The sequence below is a fragment of the Dermacentor andersoni genome, chromosome 9, assembly GCF_023375885.2.
Source record: "Dermacentor andersoni chromosome 9, qqDerAnde1_hic_scaffold, whole genome shotgun sequence".
In the NCBI taxonomy this organism is placed as follows: domain Eukaryota; kingdom Metazoa; phylum Arthropoda; class Arachnida; order Ixodida; family Ixodidae; genus Dermacentor; species Dermacentor andersoni.
The window spans coordinates 97659561-97680094 of record NC_092822.1 but is presented as its reverse complement, the minus strand read 5'-3'; the positions used below and the strand labels follow the sequence as shown (position 1 = coordinate 97680094).

At 47.2% G+C, this 20534-nt stretch overlaps 2 long non-coding RNA genes across 2 annotated transcripts in view; both read left to right on the top strand.

The window, feature by feature from the left end:
- The window catches only part of LOC126528423 (uncharacterized), a 72783-nt gene that overhangs the window by 38390 nt on the left and 13859 nt on the right, over positions 1–20534 (top strand). The window lies entirely within an intron of this gene.
- Positions 1238–19241, top strand: LOC140213112 (uncharacterized). The gene is made up of 3 exons (XR_011890052.1): positions 1238–1319; positions 6214–6302; positions 19205–19241. It is a non-coding gene; the product is annotated as an uncharacterized lncRNA (long non-coding RNA).

Below are 20534 nucleotides of genomic sequence, written 5' to 3'. Positions count from 1 at the left end.
CGGAGTCCCCCACTACGGCGTGCCTCATAACCAAAAAGTGGTTTTGGCACGTAAAACCCCATATATTATTATTATTATTCAGCGAGTGCTGAAAAAAAAAACTTTGCTTGCATAAAATTTGCTTAGTCGAAGCTCTATGTTTATCTAGATTCTAATCAATATTTACTACAGCTCCCCGCCAACGGGCTAAGAATCAGATCTATGAATTCGCTTCAATAGCACCAAGTTTGCGATTTACTCGCATTGCTTCCATTGAGAAAAGCGCCCTGCTTCAATTAGATCCATGGGTTCGTTAATTTTGATGACGCTGGTTAACACAGCGAACTCTTCTTGCTTTTAGCTTTCGGCGACTATGGTAACACGTTCCACAGCATACACCTGATTGTTAACACCTGATTGTTACTATCGTTGTTGTAAAAATGAATTTATTGGGCAGATAGCGCAATTCTATTTCTTAAGCGAGATTATTCAGGAGTGGAAGTTCGGGATGGCAGAAATCACTATGAGCAACGGAATAAATATTGAAAATGCATGAATTATGTTCCAACTGACTATCGTTGAAATACTGCAAGTCACAAGTTGTGGCTGCAGAACAAGCAAGGCGCACCCACTTCAAGGAATTTTGGTGATGTCGCCATTTCAGTGCTCTTCATGCGAGAAAATAAAATGGAGTTGGAATAATTTTGGTGCTTCAGTGCAAGATAATCCATTTTTACGCCAAGTAGAGGAGGGACCCACGAAAACTTGATTGCCCGTATCCCTAAACCGGTGCCATCATCCCAATTTCTTTTTTTGTCAACATACCTCGGGGAATTGCCGTCTACAACTTGTAATTGCGGTATGTACAATAATAAACCTTGTAAAAAAATAGTGCTATCTACAACAAGCGCTTCACATATGTTCGGCCTAGAGAAAAGAGCGCTGTATATTGTGAAGACTGTGAGCTACCATATGGTATGTAGTGTGATGTGTGCACACTATATATATCCGGGAACTCTTGGAATACGCTGCAAAAGGAATACTTTCTCGCAACCAAAAACATTGTCTCCATACTTACTGTTGCAAAATTCCCGGCACGTTGCAAAGCATACTCTAAACTGCACACTCAATAGGTCTCTGAAGTTTGTATGTATTCACAGTATGCTAAGGCTATGCTGGCTTTTTCTAAGTCAGCCGACTAATCTTTACGGTTGTCAGCAGGTTGTAGATCATTCTTCCTCCGTCTTTATTTTCAAGATTTGCGCGGCTTGGTGCATGAACAGCTTGCGCCATGGTCCTTGCCATCGCTCTGGTTGTCACCCTCAGGACGCCATGACCCGGTAAGTACGCACAATTACGCAACGGCATTAGTTGCATGAGTAACGCAGGACTGCTGCTGATAACGCCGCTATAAATAAACTGAACACTCTGCTGCGCGTCTTGAACGCTGATAATTTTTTTTCCTCACATCGGGTTGCCTCACTGTTCTCCAAATGCATCATCATACTGAACATATGATGCATATTGTCTTACGACAACCGGCCGACATGCCAGCAGAGTGAGTGCAAGACATGATGAATGAACGCCTGTATTCAGTGGTTGCCCACACCAAAGTAACTTGAAGGAGGGCGTTGCTCTAAAGATGGCAATTGCCGACTTTGTTGTCTTTCCCTTGCGCCATTGAACAACACACATTCATTCGGTAAAGGTCTAATATTGTAATCGTGTCAACCACCGATCATGGCACTGTTTTGCGAAATCACCTTCGGCGATTTTGTTTTGTTAAATGTTTTTGTTTCCCTTTGTTGGCATTTTTGTTTAATGCATAAGGCCACATTTACATACGCTCAATATACTGTCAAGCAGAAGACCTGTATGTTATCAAAGCCCTTCAATTGAAAGATCTGGCTTGTTGCATCTTTGAGATAATAGCAGCACGCTTTAACAGCAAAACAGTTTCACAACTTTTGAGGCATGCCATTCAAAGGCTGCCTAAAACTTTCATTCCATTTTAAATATCAAATACCTCGAACTACCTCATTAGACATTTTTTAAATTATTTCGAATATCGGCATTGTATAACGTTGTTGGAATATTATCTGATGAATTTGAAAAGTCGACAACGGCGATCGTGGTCACTCAAGGATGTGACCATTCCCTCGTAAAAGTATGTTCAATAAAAAAAATTCCTCTCCGCACAAACTTACTCCATAGGGATGCATGAATCTGCACTCAGTTGAACACCAAAGCTGGTTCCCGACAGCACGTCTCTGGTAATGACGCCGCTTGGCCGTAATTTGAAAAAAGCTGTCTGATATCTTTATGTTTATATGACTGAAATGTAATCGAGAGATTGAATACCAAGTTCTTATGACGTGTGGGCTCGAACTGCAAGCCTCACCAAATTCTCAACTTGATATCTTTCGGATAAACTCAAGCGTCGTTTTACCATTTCAATAATGTTAGCCCAAGTAAGAAATCTCACAGTGCCTTGAGGAGCTGATGTACCGATTAGCTTACTTAAAATTCCACATGCAATGTTTCCCTGCCCATCCGTTTGCAACTGTTTCGTTGTACTTGCAACGCTATGAGTTAGGGAGGAATTCCGCTTTCTATATTGAGCACTAATAGATCATATACCAATCAAGTGCCAGTTTAGCTGCTTTTATTGGAGCATCATTCTTTTATTAAAATATTTAAAAATACTTTTACAGAATTTTCCAGTTATAATTTATCGTGTCAGATCACTGACCTTGCCAATGTTTTGCATGATTGGCATCGGTGAAAGAACGTTTTGATCCAAAAAATGTACTCTGTATCGCCACCTACTGATCTTACACCTCCTGACGAGCGACGGTTTAACTTCGAGTAATTGTACCTTCCATGCCATATCTAGCTTGCTGAGATTACACTACTGCTCCAACTGCTGCTAGCGACAAACATGCCGCTGAGATATGCGTCTCTGAATACAACCAGGCAGGCTAAATTGCAATATGCGTGGCGGGACAACGGCGCCTTCTGCACACTTGGCGCATGCATGATCGAGTAATCATTTCCTTCCTCAACAAAACGATAATAAAGTAGATTACGTTGGTTCGCGCTGCTGGAAGCGCTCAAAAACGACGGATCCCTCCGTCTTTAAAGCCGAGCTTCTTCCCGCCACTTCTGGTTCCTTCTCAAGCAATTTCATGTTGAACGCGGGTGCAGCAAATCCGAGAAAGCTTAAATTTTATGCAAACAAATCGCGCACTTCTAGGCTCTATAACTCCTCTTTCCCACACGCTTAATATACGGATTTATATTCACTATACCGATGTGAGCTCACTCAAATGCGACCACTACCATTTTATTCGATAAACGTACTGCCGCACGACGCCTGTCCGAACGCCGAACTAAGACCGAGCCCAATCTGCCTCCCATTGCGCCAACCGCAGCGATACAACAGCGCTATCTGTGCACTCGACATGTGCATGATCGAGTACTGACTTCCTTTTTCTACACAGCGGGCGCGGGGGGTTTGTAAAGATGCTCAAATATCGCACTAAAACAGCTTTCCTTTATGCGATGATGATTTTTTGGCATCCCGTTTAAAGCTGGTCGGTGACAGTCACCCAGCCTGCATGTATGTTATATCTGTTTATCTAGTATTTAGCCTACATCTCCTTAATCACTTTTGTTTCCTGTAATATATACTGCGTACCTCTACCTGTGACTGTAAGAGATCCGGTCGGATCAATCTCTCCCCAGCTTTCTTTTTTTTTTCACCAATACTCTAAACGTCTCTCGCTTATCTCGACTGCTCACCTGTTGGTATTTCCGTCCACTTCAAAGCCATGCACTTCGGAAAGGTGTAGGTTACCAACTGTTCTAATTGGGTGAATTCCTTCGCATTCTATTAGGATGTGCTGAGTTGTCCCCCAATTTTTTCTGCAGCATACACATGCCTCGTAGCCTTCCGATTATTAGCTCAAGTATGTTTTCGTAAGCACAGTTGGCGTCAAATAGCGAGACACTCTCCTTGGAATTATTTCAGACTTTTCCTTATTTTTTTGTCTCATTCTTGTAAATCACCATGGTCATATTTGTTTCCATTCTTTACATCTTTCTTTCTCGCACTTTCTTTCTGGTGGTTTCTAGTTCTCTATTTACAGCTTCAATTACCCTGCACCTGACTGCAAAAATTCTTCTTCCCCCATTCTGCGTCGCCGCATTTCAAGTACTGATATTCGTGCACTTCCGCCGCCCATTTGTTTTCATCCGTTTTCTGTAGTCATTCCTCAAAACTAATTTGGCTCTTTGCTTCTCTGGCTTCAAAAGCGACCAACCCTTGTCACCCTACACTGCATTATTCGTGCTTTCACCGTGGGCTACCAAAGCCAGCCGGACAAGCCATCTTTGGTTAGCTTCAACGTCCGACAAGATATCCGATCTTAAGCACACAGCTGCATTTGCGAACGTTAGCGTTTGCACCATTACTCATTTCCAGATTCCGCGCACCACCTCGAGCTTATCGCTACTTCTAAGTGCTTTGTGTTTCATTAGTGCTGTATTCTGCTTCTACTTTATTTCCACATTATATTGGTGGGTGCTTGAGTAAGTCTTTCCTTCGTTTATGTATACGCCGAAGTACATATATTGTTTGACTATGGCTGTGACTTTCTGCTGAATTGACACCGCGTAATTACTCGTCTTATTTAAAGGTCGTAAATCCCGATTTCTCTGTGCTAAACTTCAAGACTAGATTTGTCACTGCGTTACCACCGATATTAGCAAGTGTCTGTAAATCTTTTATTTTACACTTAGAACTAAGTCCTCTGGTATATCAGTCCAGGGAGCTCCTGTTGCACCATTTTTGCAAAATGCATGAATGACAAATCAAACCCTAATTCGCTGTTTTCTCGCCGTCTTTCTATGCCCTTGACACGATGCGTTAACAACGGAGTCAGGGCATCCTTGCTGTGCTGTAGTACCATTGCAGAGCCTAGTTGCTCTTGTTTAAATCAAAGCTCTAACAGATTGCAAGTTACGCCGTAAAAGGTTCGATCTGGTGTAACTTAGTTTGTTTAAAATCTTGTTTGTATATTCGAGCCCTGCAGCAATATATTCATTCAATGATCTCTTTGGGCGATGTAAGAATACTTTTTGAAACCACTGTCAGACAAAATAAAGCGTCTCCAGTTTATTTGTGCACATGCCATTTTTTTTATCGTGTACCACTGTGGTGAAGGGCCAATGGCCTGCTGTGCAAACACTTGATTGCAACTAAATTCAAAAGTGTTGCATTTATTGGGCAATCTTTCCCAAACGTACATTTTTAACGCTTTGCTATTAGTTGTGTCAATGTGCGAAAAACTGCTTGTGTGTAAAGTGTGGGAAGATGGTCAGGTGGAAAAGATATGCGTATGTATTCAATGCAAGCGACGGTTGTTCTGCGCACCACCGTAAGTTGCATTCGCTCCTCGAACAGGCATGAAATGTGTCGAGTCAGCTCCCGAACAAAACCTTGCAATGTTGATAACGTGGTTTTAAACCATGAATAACGGAGCTCAAAGAGGTACGACGTTGCGCTAAAGCATGTTCTATCGCATATTTACCTCTGGGCCGCTATTTTGTAGTGATGCCTTATGCCTTATTCTATGCTATTCTTATCGTCCACCACACACGGCCGCCTGATCCCGTTGATAATGAGGGCAGACCGTCGCTCTGACCAGTGGCCAAGCGCGATAAGCCTGAAAAAGCGTAGAATCGGAAAAGGCATCGCTACAAAATGCCGGCCGGCCCTGAACTGTCCTCTGACTTCTTTTAGAATATCAATTTGTAGAACGACGGTTTCCTTATACCCGATTTTAATACAACTAAATTTAGCTGCCGCAACGAGGGAATACCGAGACTATAAATGAAAGTTACGGCGGGCGCAGATGGCCAAACGGTTTCATCACAAGCGGCTGCTTACGAACGCAACTATCACATTAACGCGTGTGATTTGAGCTTACCGGATAACCTTCTGGAAGTACGATACGGTTCTTGAACTAAAACTTGACCTTTATTACGTGCTTGGAACACACATCAGACTATTTATGGATTCGTTTGTTTGAAATCATGTGCTCCCAGAACCAAAATGCAGCCGCTGGATGTGGGATTGACGGGCGTGCAAATCGGGCATTTTCTAGCACAATTTTCTCAAGAACTGTTTTATCGCATTTCCTTATTTTAGTTGTACAAATCCTTATGCAGGAATATTTGGGCTGGCCCGCATTATCGACGTGCATCCTCTGAGGACTTTTCCTTTTTGGTACGGGAATTGGTTATCTACGCCAAAGGTGGTAAGTATATGAGCCGTGACTCTCATCATCTCAACAAGTAACCTGTACACGCTTTTGTGGCTACTAAATCGTGCAACAATGTTTGTGTTTTCAAGACGCCGCTTTGATGAACACTATAACTGCGGGAAACTCGCAAAAGTTTCCACAACCACGATAGAAGTGAGTGCCTCAGAGGAGGTGAAAAGGTAGGACAGAAGGAAGAGGGGGGGCGTCGCTCGCGCATGCTTATCGAGCTCCTTGCGGCTTTCTATAACCCCGAACATAGACATTTTTCGTGGTGATGAGGCCGTAGCCTCGACAGCTACGAAATGTCGCTGTATTCTTGAGTTAGCGCATGCACGAATGTGTGAATTGTGTGAACCAGGCACAGAAGGAAAACGAAGCCCATAGGGAAACAAACGAGAAGCAGGGGGGGGAGGGGGGGGGGGGGGCTAGCTTTTGACTGATTGTTCTGCGACACCTGGGACAGCTGTTATTAAAAGTAAACAAAAAACAACAACAAATAGAGATACAGCTGCATAGTCGCACCAGAGCCGGACCGCGTTGAGGCCTAGTGTGCATGAATGAGTAAAGGCAAGGCGCAGACGACCACGGCTCAAGAACACCAACGACAGGACTAGCAAGCTGAGACGGCGATCAGGTTGAGGCACAAAATTGCAGGATCGGTGCGAAAGCTTTGTTGAAAGAAAGGGCCCAATGTAGAAGAAATATGCTCAATTAAAACTGTTGCTTGGGGTAGTTGGTTCATGCTTGAATTCACGCATGAACCAACTAGACCAAGCAAGAGTTTTACTAGTGTGCAGGCGGACGGAGAACTGTGCGCGCCGACAGGGGTTCCAGAGGATACTTCTTCCAGGGAAAGAGTCTCGTCTTAAGCAGTACCAGTACGGACCGTCTGTCTGTCTCATGAGTGTGACTCGATTTAAAGGAAATACTTTTGAATGACCTTCTCACTGCAAACCTACATGTGTCGTCTATCATGCGTCTTCGTCGGTAGATTGCACCACTATGGCAGTCCGCGCAAACCTACGTCAAACAGTGCTCATTTTCAGGACTACAATGAGAAACAAGTGTGTGATGCCCAAATGGGGGCAAAGCCGTTGGTTTCGAAAACACACACAATCTTTCAATGAAACTAAAAAGAGGCTTAAAATAAATAGAAGGAAATAGAAAGCTTAAAATAAACACTCAGACATCACGGCAGTAAGAAACGCACTTGAGGCTAGTATGACGTTAACTAGTGCGCGTCTCCGGGCTTGCCACGACGGCAGGGACGCAAAACAGTCTCGACGCGGAGACGCGGCGACAAGTTGATGAAAGCAGTTGCGCCGGTCTCGCCAAAGGTCGGGGTATAGGATGGTTGACCGGGTGACCAGAGCTTTTGAATGACCTTCTCACTGCAAACCTACATGTGTCACGCGTCTCTGTCGGTAGATTGCACCACTAAGGCAGTCCGCGCAAACCTACGTCAAACAGTGCTCATTTTCAGGACTACAATGGGAAACAAGTGTGGGATGCCCAATTGGGGACAACGCCGCTGGTTTCGGGCAGCTGGGCGTAGAACTCGGGGACGTAGCCCAACTGCTCTCGTCCTACCCACGAGCACAGAAGCTCGAATGCCGGCCTCGGGCAGCAGGCGGCACGACAGACGGGGGCGGCGTTCTGGCCGGGCAGCTGGGCCTAGAACTCGGGCCCGTAGCCGGACTGCTCTCGTCCTGCCCACGGGCACAGAAGCTCGCCGGCCTTGAGCAGCTGGCGAGATGCTCGGGTAGACTGGCGACGCGTAGGAATGGGTTGGCAGGAGACCCCGCTCGTGTGAAGTCCTGGTGGCTCGGGTCCGGAACCCGACGGCCCGTCTTCACCTCCCGGCTCGGTGGCCGACCTCCTCCTGGCGTCGCTTCCTGGAACTCTCCCGACATCTCCCCCTTCTGCCAGCGCGCCTCGCCTTTTCTTCCGCTCTGGCCGATTAGTCACTTTCCGATCGGCTGCCTGGCGCCCCGTAGTCTTTCCTAATTGGCTGGCATTTTACTCTTGTTTTCTTTTCTTGCGCCGCGCGTTCACGTGCCGGACGCTCTTCGGCATCGTCGTTTTCCTGCAGCACGGCATTCACCTTGGCGCGTGCACTCCTTGTCGTCTGCTTCCGTCCGTCCCGACCACCGCACCAAGTCGCGCACCACACACATCCCAACATGCTTTAAAAAGTTCGTAAGCCAAAAAAGGACAAAAACATATATTCAGCACAATTCCTCTCGGTATAGGCTGCAGAAAAGGAAACTGTTATGAGTAAATGATGTAAGTGAGAAGCAACATAAACGGCACTGCGAATGGACGGTGACTCTTCGTGGAAGTTGCAGCAGGGACTGCCGATAAAGTTGTGTGGCATAGCCATGGCGTGCACGCAATAATGCCAGACCAGTGAAGCATCAGCGTAGTCAGTAGAACAAAATGAACGTTTATTCAAAGGTGCAGAGCGTATTTATAAGTAGCCGAGTGGCAGGAAGATAGGAAGGAGCACGTGTTAATAGTGATAGTCCTAACTCTGAAGGATCGCCAGATGAGGCGATAAAAGGTGCGCGCACTTCGAAAACACGTGAAGTTGCAACATTCCTTCCTCCTCAGAAATGAAAGCGTCGCACCGGCTTGCGTTCTCTCGTTGAGCGTCGGAGTTTGTTGGGCGACACCTGTATGCAACAAGGCCACCGGAATATCTGGTGCCGTAAAGCCTGCAGAACGGGTGCCATTTGGAATGCGCCGAGCAGTTATGCCTTCATCCGGATTCACCGTTTCTGGATGCTGTAGTTGTGTTGCTTGGTCTGGCTCACTGCCATGTGTGGTGGTTGTAGTTACTGTCGGTTTGTCCCCTGGTACTTCTTGTGCGGGCGGACCTGGTCTTCGTGCCGCTGGACGACTCCGTCTGATGTTTCCACGGTCACCATTCTCGCTCCCGACGTCGCCTTCACATGGCCGGGCGTCCACTTGCTCCCCGAACCGTAATTGCGGGCATACACATCACTTCCAGGCAGCGGCAGCCAGTCATCTTGATCCTCTTTTCGTCCTGCAAGTGCTGGAGGAAAGCATGTGTCCAAGCGTGAGCGTATTTGATATCCCAGAAGTAGCGCTGCTGGGGATTTACCCGATTTTCGCAGAGTGCTCCGGTAGTTAAAAAGCAACCGTACTAGGTTATCTTCGAGTTTTCCTTTAGTCATTTTTCGAAGACCATCTTTTATAGTTCGCACTGCCCTTTCCGCCGCACCATTAGACTGGGGATGGTATGGAGCGCATCGAAGGTGCGCAATGTTGTTTGCCACGAACAACGCGAAGTCTTGACTGGCAAATGGGGTCCCGTTGTCAGAATCGATCGTAAGCGGAATTCCAAAGCTGCTGAAAATGCGACGCAGACAGTTAATGGTAGTCTGCGTTGAGGCATGCGACAAAGGTATTGCTTCTAGCCCTTTGATGTGTGCGTCGACTACTACGAGTATCATTTTTCCGCAGATCGGACCCGCGTAGTAAATGTGAATACGGGACCAGCGTTCGCCTGTTTCAGGCCGGTTAACGACGGGAGCTGCAGTTGGCATCGGCAGATTTTGCACACAGTACTGGCACTGTGCAGACACGTCTTCAATATTTTTGTCGAGGCCTGGCCACCAGAACAGATTTCACTGCCGGTGAACCGTGGTGCGTTTCATGTAGAAGATGCAGCACTCTCTCCCTAGCTTATGACCCTATTACCCCAGTACACCGGTTCGTGTGCTACGGATAATTCGAGCTTACGGTCAAAAAACGGCAGTACGGCCCGGGCCATTCAGTTTGCGTTTCTGGGCCACCCATGTAATATGTACCATTTGACCTCGATCAGGACAGGGTCAAGAGCCGTTAATGCCTTCAGCTCACGCGTTGTTATGGTGCCATTGTTCAGCTGGTTTAGCGATAGCACATATTTGGGCGGCTCACCGTCATCGTCAGATTCCAGAGATCTCTGCGGAAGTCGGCTCAGAGCGTCACCGTTCAGCATCTGTCGTCCTGGTGCGTACTGTAGCCGGTAGCGGTAGGCCCCCCAGGTGGAGTGCCCAACGTTGTATCCGTGCGGCGGCCATTGTGGGCGTCTGCTTGTCCAATCTCAGCAGGCCCAACAATGGCTGGTGGTTAGTCACTAAGGTAAATTCCCGACCTAGAAGGTAGTCACAAAATTTCGTGTCGCTGAATACCAGTGCCAGTGCCTCTCGCTCGAGCTGCGAATAGTTGCGCTCCGCCTGCGTTAATGTTCGCGAGCGGAACCCGATGGGCCTGTGAACGTTACCGGTCGTGTGAAACAAGACAGCTCCCACACCGTACGGAGGCGCGTCACATTCAAGTTTAAGTTCCTTCGAAGGGTCGAAATGAACTAGAACCTTGGCTGTTTTAAGGCTTTGCTTGGCAAGATCAAATGCGAGCTCTTGCGGCTGTTGCCATTGCCAACGTGCGTTCTTTTCAAGCAGTCGATACAATGCGCCAAGTGTGGTTGACATGTTCGGCAGAAACCTCGAGTAAAAAGTAACCATACCCAAAAATGAACGTAGCTCGCTGACATTACAGGGGCTCGGTGCCTTCATGATAGCATCAAGGTTTTTCTCTGTCGGATGAAGCCCATCACGATCGATCCGATGGCCTAGATAAGTTACTGCTGGGGTGCGAAAGTTGCATTTATCTAACCTTAGCTTTACACCGTGCTCTCGGAAGCGCTCCAATACGTTTTTCAGCCTTTCGCCGCCGTCACTCGCTTTTTCCGAAATGAGCCTGTGCTCCTGGAAGGCCAGCCAATACCTCATCCATATTTCTTTGGCATATCGCGGGCGCAGAGGCTATATCGAAAGGACGTCGATTGTAGCAAAATAGGCCTTTTGGCGTATTATGCATGGGCGTCCTTCACGTGCCATGCTAGCTGATTCCACAACGACCCGCATGTGATCGTCCATGTGCATAGAATGATTTGTTACATTGAAGGATACATATACATACATACATACTGTACTGAAGGCAGTGGGCATGGTGCTGGTGTGCTGGTGCAAGAGAAGACGACGAGAAGTGCTTGCTTCCCCGTTACGATATAGCGCCGACCTGTTTACGCCTAGTGCTACAACCTATATCTAGTTACCCTTCTGCTAGGCGAACACCCCCATTGCATTTGGTGGAGGTGCGGGGTTTCTCTTCGACATCCTGGAACTCCGCAGCCGAACGCTACCACCAGCTGTTGCAATGGATGAACCGGGACCGTCCCAGGCTGCCGCTCCCGTGCCCCCCGCCATCGTCTGTTCTGGCGTCATCCGGCAGCGCGATCCGGCTATATTTAGCGGCACAGATGACCACGACGTGGAAGACTGGCTCGCCGAATATGACCGTGTAAGCGCCTATAATAAGTGGGACGACCGCGCCAAGCTCACAAATGTCATCTTTTACTTGACTGACGTGGCAAACCTATGGTTCCGCAATCATGAAGCCGATTTTACCACCTGGTCGGCTTTCACGGCAACTTTGGCGGAGGTCTTCGGCCGTCCCGCCGTTCGCCGGCTTCGCGCTGAGCAGCGCTTGCGTGGTCGAGTTCAACGCCAGGAAGAGACCTTCACTAGTTATATTGAAGACGTGCTCTCGCTATGCAAGCGCGTCAACTCATCTATGGACGAAGCTGACAAGATTAAGCACGTCATGAAAGGCATCGATGACCAAGCCTTCCAGATGGTCGTCGCGAAGAGTCCGCGGACGATTGCCGAGGTCGTACAGCTCTGTCAGCACTACGACGAGCTGCGCAAGCAGCGTGCATCAACGCGCGCTGCTCAGCAGGACACCACGGATCTATCTCCGTTGGATTTCGGCCGCGACGCTGCCGATATCTCTGCCTTAATGCCGGAGATAAAGCAGTTCATCCGTCAGGAAGTGGCACGCCAACTCTCTCTGGCGAACAGCACACCCGAGCCGTCGACAACCTTGGCTCCCTCGCTTCGCCACGTCATTCAGACCCAAGTTGCCGCGGCGCTGCCATCTGCCCCTCCTCCGCAGCCTGCAGCTGGACCGCTCACTTACGCTGACGTTGTTGCCCGGCCTTACGCTCCTCCGGCTCCTGATGCCTACCGGGCCACTGGCACCTTCCATGTGCCGCCGCCACCTTCACGCCCGATGGTCGTCCCTTACTCGGCCGCTGGAGCCCCTGTCGTCAACCCGTGGCGTACATCTGACAACCGGCCAATATGCTATTTCTGCCATTTTCCGGGCCACGTAGCACGATTCTGCCGCCGTCGCAGCCCCCGTTTACCTGCCAGTGGGGGCGCCTCAAGCTACAGGCCTGCTCGACTTCCGCGTCAGGACCCATCTAGCCTTCCTCCGGACTCATCTTACAGTCGCCTCCCTTTCGATGCACGCCGGTCACCTTCCCCACGTCGCCGATCCATTTCCCCGATGGTTCGCCGACCCAGCCCGGCCCGACGCAAGACGCCACCTCAACATGCCACCGGCCCCTTGCAACCTTTACCATGCCCCGCGCGCGCGTTCGACCGCGTCGGCATTGACATATACGGTCCGCTTCCCAACACTCCAAGCGGCAACCGCTGGGTTATTGTTGCTATCGACCACCTCACGCGGTACGCTGAAACTTCAGCCCTAGCATCTGCCACAGCAAAAGACGTCGCCAGTTTTATCCTTCAAAATCTGATTTTACGCCATGGAGCACCTCGAGAATTACTGAGCGACCGCGGTCGCGTTTTCCTCTCTGACGTCCTTTCAGCATTGCTAAAGGAGTGTCGCATAATTCACCGCACTACCACAGCATATCATCCTCAAACTAATGGGATGACCGAACGTTTCAACCACACCCTTGGTGACATGATGGCCATGTATGCTTCATCTGACCACTCGAATTGGGATCGCATTCTACCTTTCGTCACCTACGCTTACAATACCGCCACGCAAAGCACCACTGGGTTCTCCCCTTTCTTTCTCCTTTACGGACACGAGCCTTCATGCACTATGGACACGATTCTACCTTACCGGCCAGATGCTTCGGAGTGTACGACTGTTTCTAGAGCGGCTGCTTACGCCGAAGAATGTCGCCAGCTCGCTCGTTCGTTCACATCCCAGGACCAGTGGCGCCAAAAGCTTCGCCACGATTCATCCACTACGGCTCCGTGCTTTGCGCCTGGCTCGCTGGTCTGGTTGTGGGTGCCCTCTACTCCTCCAGGCCTTTCCTCCAAGCTGCTCTCCAAGTACCACGGTCCTTATCGGGTACTGAAACAAACATCCGCGGTCAACTACCTCATCGAGCCACTGGAAACGCCTTCCGACCAGCGTCGTCGGGGCCAGGAAATTGTCCACGTCTCCCGGCTCAAGCAGTGCCATGACCCCCCTGTGTTCTCCTGTCCTTAAGTCGCCAGGATGGCTACTCTTTCGGTGGGGAGTGATTGTACTGAAGGCACTGGGCAGTGGGCATGGTGCTGGTGTGCTGGTGCAAGAGAAGACGACGAGAAGTGCTTGCTTCCCCGTTACGATATAGCGCCGACCTGTTTACGCCTAGTGCTACAACCTATATCTAGTTACCCTTCTGCTAGGCGAACACCCCCATTGCAATACATACATACATACATACATGCATACATACATACATGCATACATACATACATGCATACATACATACATGCATACATATATACACACACATACATACATACGTACGTACATACATACATACACACATACATACATACATACGTACGTACGTACGTACGTACATACATACATACATACATACATACATACATACATACATACATACATACATACATACATACATACATACATACATACATACATACATACATACATACATACATACATACATACATCTTTTTTTCAGCCTCTCACAACATATACATTTCGTGCCCGCAACAGCGCAAGTCGCTTGTGGGTGGGTCTCCGCAGACGGGAGATACTAGCTCAGTGCTCAAAAGCAGAAGTACAGCATGTACATATGGCAATCAGCTTCAAAAGAACACTACATATAAATATTTTACTGCATTAATAGCGAATAAAGAAAACAATCAGTTTGATTTTTCGCTTGAATGCTGTCCGGTCGTAATCTTCGTTGTTTACAAGACTACTTAACAAAACTCTAATAGGTAGCTCCCAAACACTTAATTACAGCAGGCCTACTAAAATGGGTCATTAGAGCTACAGTGCCGTACACACCTAGGTACAAGCCATTTCATTTTTTTGAATCTGAAAAAAAAAGCGCGTTTGCTCGAGGAACTGTGGCACGACGAAATTCACCTATCGGAGCGCGCCGAACGGAAACTAGAAGGCTTCCGCACCCGTGTAGTCGCGGTTCTCGAGGCTACGTTCTGCTGGCGTCAACCACGGCCAGGCAGGCAGCGTGTTGCGCCTCCTTGTTTCTCGAACCGCTTGATTTTATGTGAAATGAATTAGCGATTAGTTTACTTTTCAAATGATACCTGTAGGCTATACTTTGTAACAATCCATGAATATTGAAGTCCTCAAAATGATTAATGATTACCAGCTGCTCGGCGATGTTCGCAATATATTCAGCTACTCGTTCATTTATTGTCCATTTATTTAATGACGGATATAGCTGGCAAAGTAGAATGATTTTTCCTGGCAAGAACTCCTCACTTTATGTTGTCGGGTACATAAACCGGACAACACCAAACTTGCGAAATCACCATCACTACTATTTGTCATATTCTTCACCTAAATTCTTGTTTGTTGGCACTTTCATCCTACCCAAAAACAACACGAAAAACAAAGGCGATAATATTGAAAAGCCATTTGTAATCACTACCATTTTTAATGACTCAGACCTCTCTGTTGAGAATGATCACAGATGAATCACAGTTCTAATTACTTGTATTTGATATCAATCGAGGTAAGATTTGTAAACAGTGGAGAACGCTGAAATAATCACAAGTGACCAACAGTATGTCGACCATGTCTGCTATATTCCAGAAAGGAATTAATAAATCTTATTAATAGAAAAGACAATAATATAGACAAATGAAATTGACAGTGTCATACTTAAGAGTGATTCGAAATCATTGTTCACTCATGCCTACCATCTGCTAAATATAATATTTGAATTGCCATTTTTACATTTTTTTCATTTGATATGAATACCGATGTGCTGTTTAAAAGTACAAGCGCATCGAACGTGAAGTATCACTTGTTCACTTCAGTACTCGGTATGGCACTCGGTATTCATCATCAGCCTGGCTATGCCCACTGCAGGGCAAAGGACTCTCCAATATTTCACCAACTACCCCGGTCATGTGCTAATTGTGGCCATGTTGTCCCTGCAAACTTCTTAATATCATCCGGCCACCCAACTTTCTGCCGCCCCCTGCTACGCTTCCCTTCTCTTGGAATCCAGTCCGTAACCCTTAATGACCATCGGTTATCTTCCCTCCTCATTACACGTCTTGCCCATGCCCATTTCTTTTTCTTGGTTTCAACCAAGATGTCATTAACTCGCGTTTGTTGCCTCACCCAATCTGCTCTTTTCATATCCCGTAACGTTACACTCATCACTACACCATTAACGTTACACTCTTAACGTTACACCTATCAATACTCGGTATTATGGTAACCACAAATAATCTCGTCATCCCGTGTACGAATCAAGGCTACTACTGATACTAAACCAAGGGATATGTGATCACTAATGACTCGGTTCTACTATCTGCTAGCTATAACTAAATCAGTTAACTAATTAATAATCACCTAACTAATCTTTAACTATACTGTTGACTAATCAGTTAACAGTATAACTAATAACCGGGTGTATTCGCTCAGCAGCGGTAACGAAAGGTGTACACATTTAGTGACATCTGCATTGATATCATTGACGACATATATGAGTAAAGGCTCCCACTGTCAAAGAAAGTGATTCGAGATCAGTCCTGCCACTCCTAGTTAATATCATAACGCAGTCGCTGGTTGAATGACTTCATTTCATATTCATGTCGCAATGCTTTATATATGCAGACACTGCGTGATCAGTTAGCAATGATACCAGAAATGCTTATTTAGGTTCCGAATGACCCCAATGGAGGCGTGCACGAATCAAAACAATTGTTGTATCAGTAAATTAAATTATTATCACTTTTTGACTTCATTATACCAGTTTTCGCCAGGCCTCATTGTTTAATTATTCGTTTTAAGCCATTTCATTTTACATCCATGACATTACAGGTTTGTAATACCGTGAGAATGTTAGTAACTAAGGATTACTAGGGATTTGTATTATGTAACTACTTAGGTTATTTTTCAATAATTAGGCGTATTACTGACTGATTCTAATAAATTCAGTGAGGACATAATGTTTACTACCTAAATACCAAAAAAGCATTTTACCATGCGCCGATATTTGAGAAAAAATAGCGCGCGTGGCCAAGCTTAATGCTCCCATGTCTTTCCACACAGCCATTTCGACCGCGGCTTGGTGCAAAATCTGGTAGAGCAATATTTCCTTGTACGTCAAGGTACAAATGTGCACCATAGCTGCCCAGTCGAGTCCATGAGTTTTAACGTATCGACTAACGCTTTCCCTTCAATAGATCGAACGACGGGCGAATCTTCTGCCCCCTGCAGTGCTGCTTCGCCACATAGTGCCCAAACAAAAACGCCCCAGGAAAAACATTCAGCCAGTGGAACAAAACGAAACTGGACCTACAATAAATGGAGACATAGAGTGTATGCCACTGCATTTAAAAATTCAGCCCATGTATTTTAAATGGGTTTACAATAGTGTCCCAGGAAAGAAACAAAAATTAAATTACGGGGTTTTACGTGCCAAAACCACTTTCTGATTATGAGGCACGCCGTAGTGAGGGACTCCGGAAATTTAGACCACCTGAGGTTCTTTAACGTGCTCCTAAATCTAAGTACACGGGTGTTTTCGCATTTCTCCCCCATCGAAATGCGGCCGCCGTGGCCGGGATTCGATCCCGCGACCTCTTGCTCAGCAGCCCAATACCATAGCCACTGAGCAACCACGGCGGGTCCCAGGAAAGAAATCCAGCCAGTGAAATCACACTAGACGCCACATATAGCGTGAGACAGTACTCGGGATTAAGGGCCTAAACAGCAATTAGTGAAAAAATAGGCACTTCACCACAATCACTTTAAAAATAGAATTCTTCCCATAGAGGTACGCCGACCTCATAGACCCAGGGTCGGCTTCGCCGCAGTAGTAAATGTGCCGGATTCCTGGACTTGCTTGTCCTCGTTTTCCTGTGTCCCGCTGCACCCCACAGCCTCATGGAAAACCAATAAGCCCAAGCCCTTTTAGGAAATGCAGACTCTATTCCAATTAGCATCGTTTCTTCATCAGGGAAGTCGCGTTTTATGCGAAGCATATTACTAGAACTCAACCCAGCTCCTCAGGCGCGGCGGTGTCGCCTTCAATGACCTTTAGTGACCCCATGCCATACCACGTGACACGGTGACGTCACGACAGAGGAGAAACGGGGCTCCAACTCGCGCAGTCGCTCGCGGCGTCGCGGCGGTATATAAGCAGCTGCGCTTGTTTATAGGTGGCTTTGGCTCAACTCTTGCAAGATGGGCTGGGTGGGAATCGAACCAGGGTCTCCGGAGTGTGAGACGGAGACGCTACCACTGAGCCACGAGTACGACGCTTCAAAACGGTACAAAAGCGCCTCTAGTGAATGCGGTGTTGCCTTAGAAACTAGCTGTTTCTAAGGCTCGGGCGTGCGTCGCTTGCTCAGGCGCACATTTCGTTGCCGCGCCGAACGCTGCGTTGCTCGACGCTCACCGCGTCCAATGCGGGGCGCGTAGTCGCTGCGCCGTAGCCCATTGTCTTACACCCCTTGGCGGGTCGACGGGAACGCTGTCGCGTTCCCCTCTTGAAGGCGAAGCAGAGTAACGCATGGGTTGTTTCTTCGTCTAGCCGAACCAAATATAGCCAAGCAACAGCAGTTCACCAGGCTAAACAGTGGTTCAACAACTAAAATAAAGGCTAGTATGCTTCGCATCCTGGGCTTAACCTTAGCTAAGCCACAGCCATTTTTTTTTGGTACTACGCACGTTTATCAGGAGGTAAATATTTGTGCTTGCAGCCGTCTCATGACCACCATGGGCATAAACGTCATTGCCACGCATGCGGTCTCTATTTCAATGGCGGTGTTCATCTTAGGTTAAACGTTAATACATTTCTGACTATAGCGCTCATAACTTCTAACTTACATGTGTTGATCTTTGTAGTTAGAATTATCTTTCATTTATTAACTTATTATTATTTAGTATCTTTCTTCCCAATTCATTCTTGGCCTCTAGATGCAAGTCCTAATTTGGCACTATTTTAATGCAATTACTATTACCTGCCTACTTGGTCAGTAAGATGCAAGTCCTAATTTGCCACTATTTTGATGCAATTACCATTACTGGCCTACTTCAGGCGCTCTGTGTTTATCTGCCATGGTTCGCATGGTGTCCAGCAAGACAAGCAAGTTTAATGAACACTGCTGTCTGTAAATATTCGAAATCCTAGTAATGGCGACATGATTCTTGTTTTTTTCTGAACTACAAAGAATGGATTTACCCATATCAATAATTGGAGAGCTTGAACCTGCGTTCGCAATAAGCAATGTGGATACACTCGTTGCGAGCCTGTGTTGTTGCTAGGCTCTCCTGCTTTTTGCTGTTTCTTTTTTCGCTCCGTGGGTTTCCGCTCAGGATGTAATGCAATGCATTTAGCAGCGTGAGTGCAGTCATTCCAGGTGCCCGTAACATCTCGGAAAGCTATTAGCGTTATTTTTCTGCTTCTGTATTTGTGTGGCACCTAGCCGCCTGTGCTTCTGCGATCAGTGCAATCCTTACATATCCTCAAGCGCATATTATGTTTACAGCAGCCGAGGCCAAACCATCGACGGATGACACCGCGCGGTACGTGCCTTTTTATTTTGCTTGACTACGGCTATTTAACACTCGTTCAGAAATCAAATTCAAGCAGTTGTCGAACTGCACGCTGTGTATTGCCCTCGGTGCACCATTGGCACCTCGGTTGTCCGTTTTTTGGATGCAAGCACGTGGAACGTTCGTCGCGTTCAGCCAACACCACCTAGATAGCACAAGGCCTGTTCACTACGCTCCATGACGTCATGCTACTTGGCCCGAAATTTCTATTGCCAAGGCTAGCGTGACGAAAGCGGCGACGTCAAAGTCACTGTTGCTTACTCGGGAGCATCGCCATTAGATTCTATGGCAGTCGGGCCAGCTAGCATGACGTCATGGATAGGAGTGCACAGACCTTGTGCTATCTAGGTGGTGTTGGATCAGCCCGCTAAACGGGCCGGTGCTGCACGCTTATCGCTTAACTGGGAGGGGAGCACACGCGGTGTGGAGCGTTCGATAACGTCGGCGAACGGCGATTACACAGGCGCCGGCCAGCTACCGGAATGCACAGGTGCTAGGTGTGAAGTAGGTAATCCATGGTACTCTACAACGGCCACGATACGTATACTGTGATGAGAATTCGTTTAAACAACAACAAAACCAATGTTGCCGCCGCTATTAGCCCACTAAAGCAATTAGACCTCTAGTCCGCGTCGATCAACGGCAACGTCTTCACGAGCATGTTGGGAATGAAGAATAGAAAAAAAGTCGCTGCGCACGGCACCCTACCCTGGCACTACTCGCGTGAGGGGAGTGGGAGAAGGGTCAGAGCGCCTCAATTTCTTGACTGCACATATAATTGGGAAAGGGACACATTTTTAAACTGTACTACGCTCGGTTCTGACCTACATTTTCGGACAGAACGTACCCACCAGAACTGGACAGATTTATGGACCGCAATATCTTGAGAATTAGCACTATCGCCGGCATCAGCCTATGAAATAAACTGGAAACACAATACCAGATAGAAGAACGAGGGGAAGAAGAGGCTTAATTTGCTAAAAAGTACATTCTCCTAAAAATGAACGTGGTCGAGTGAGCGCTTAGTTGCATAAGTTTTGGCCGACAAACATGGACAGAGACGTTAGTATGTTACTGCGCTGAAACCGAGATCTTTGACCACCTTTCATATAAAGTGCCTGAGGAGAGCACGTGGAGAGAGAGAAGCAAGAAACTATACCAGGGGAGCAATGAACACAAAAGTGCAAGGTTCAGAGCAGAAAGGAATTTGGAGGGGTGACCAAATGTGTTCGTAGACAGTTACCGAAGCTTCGACCCCCGCAA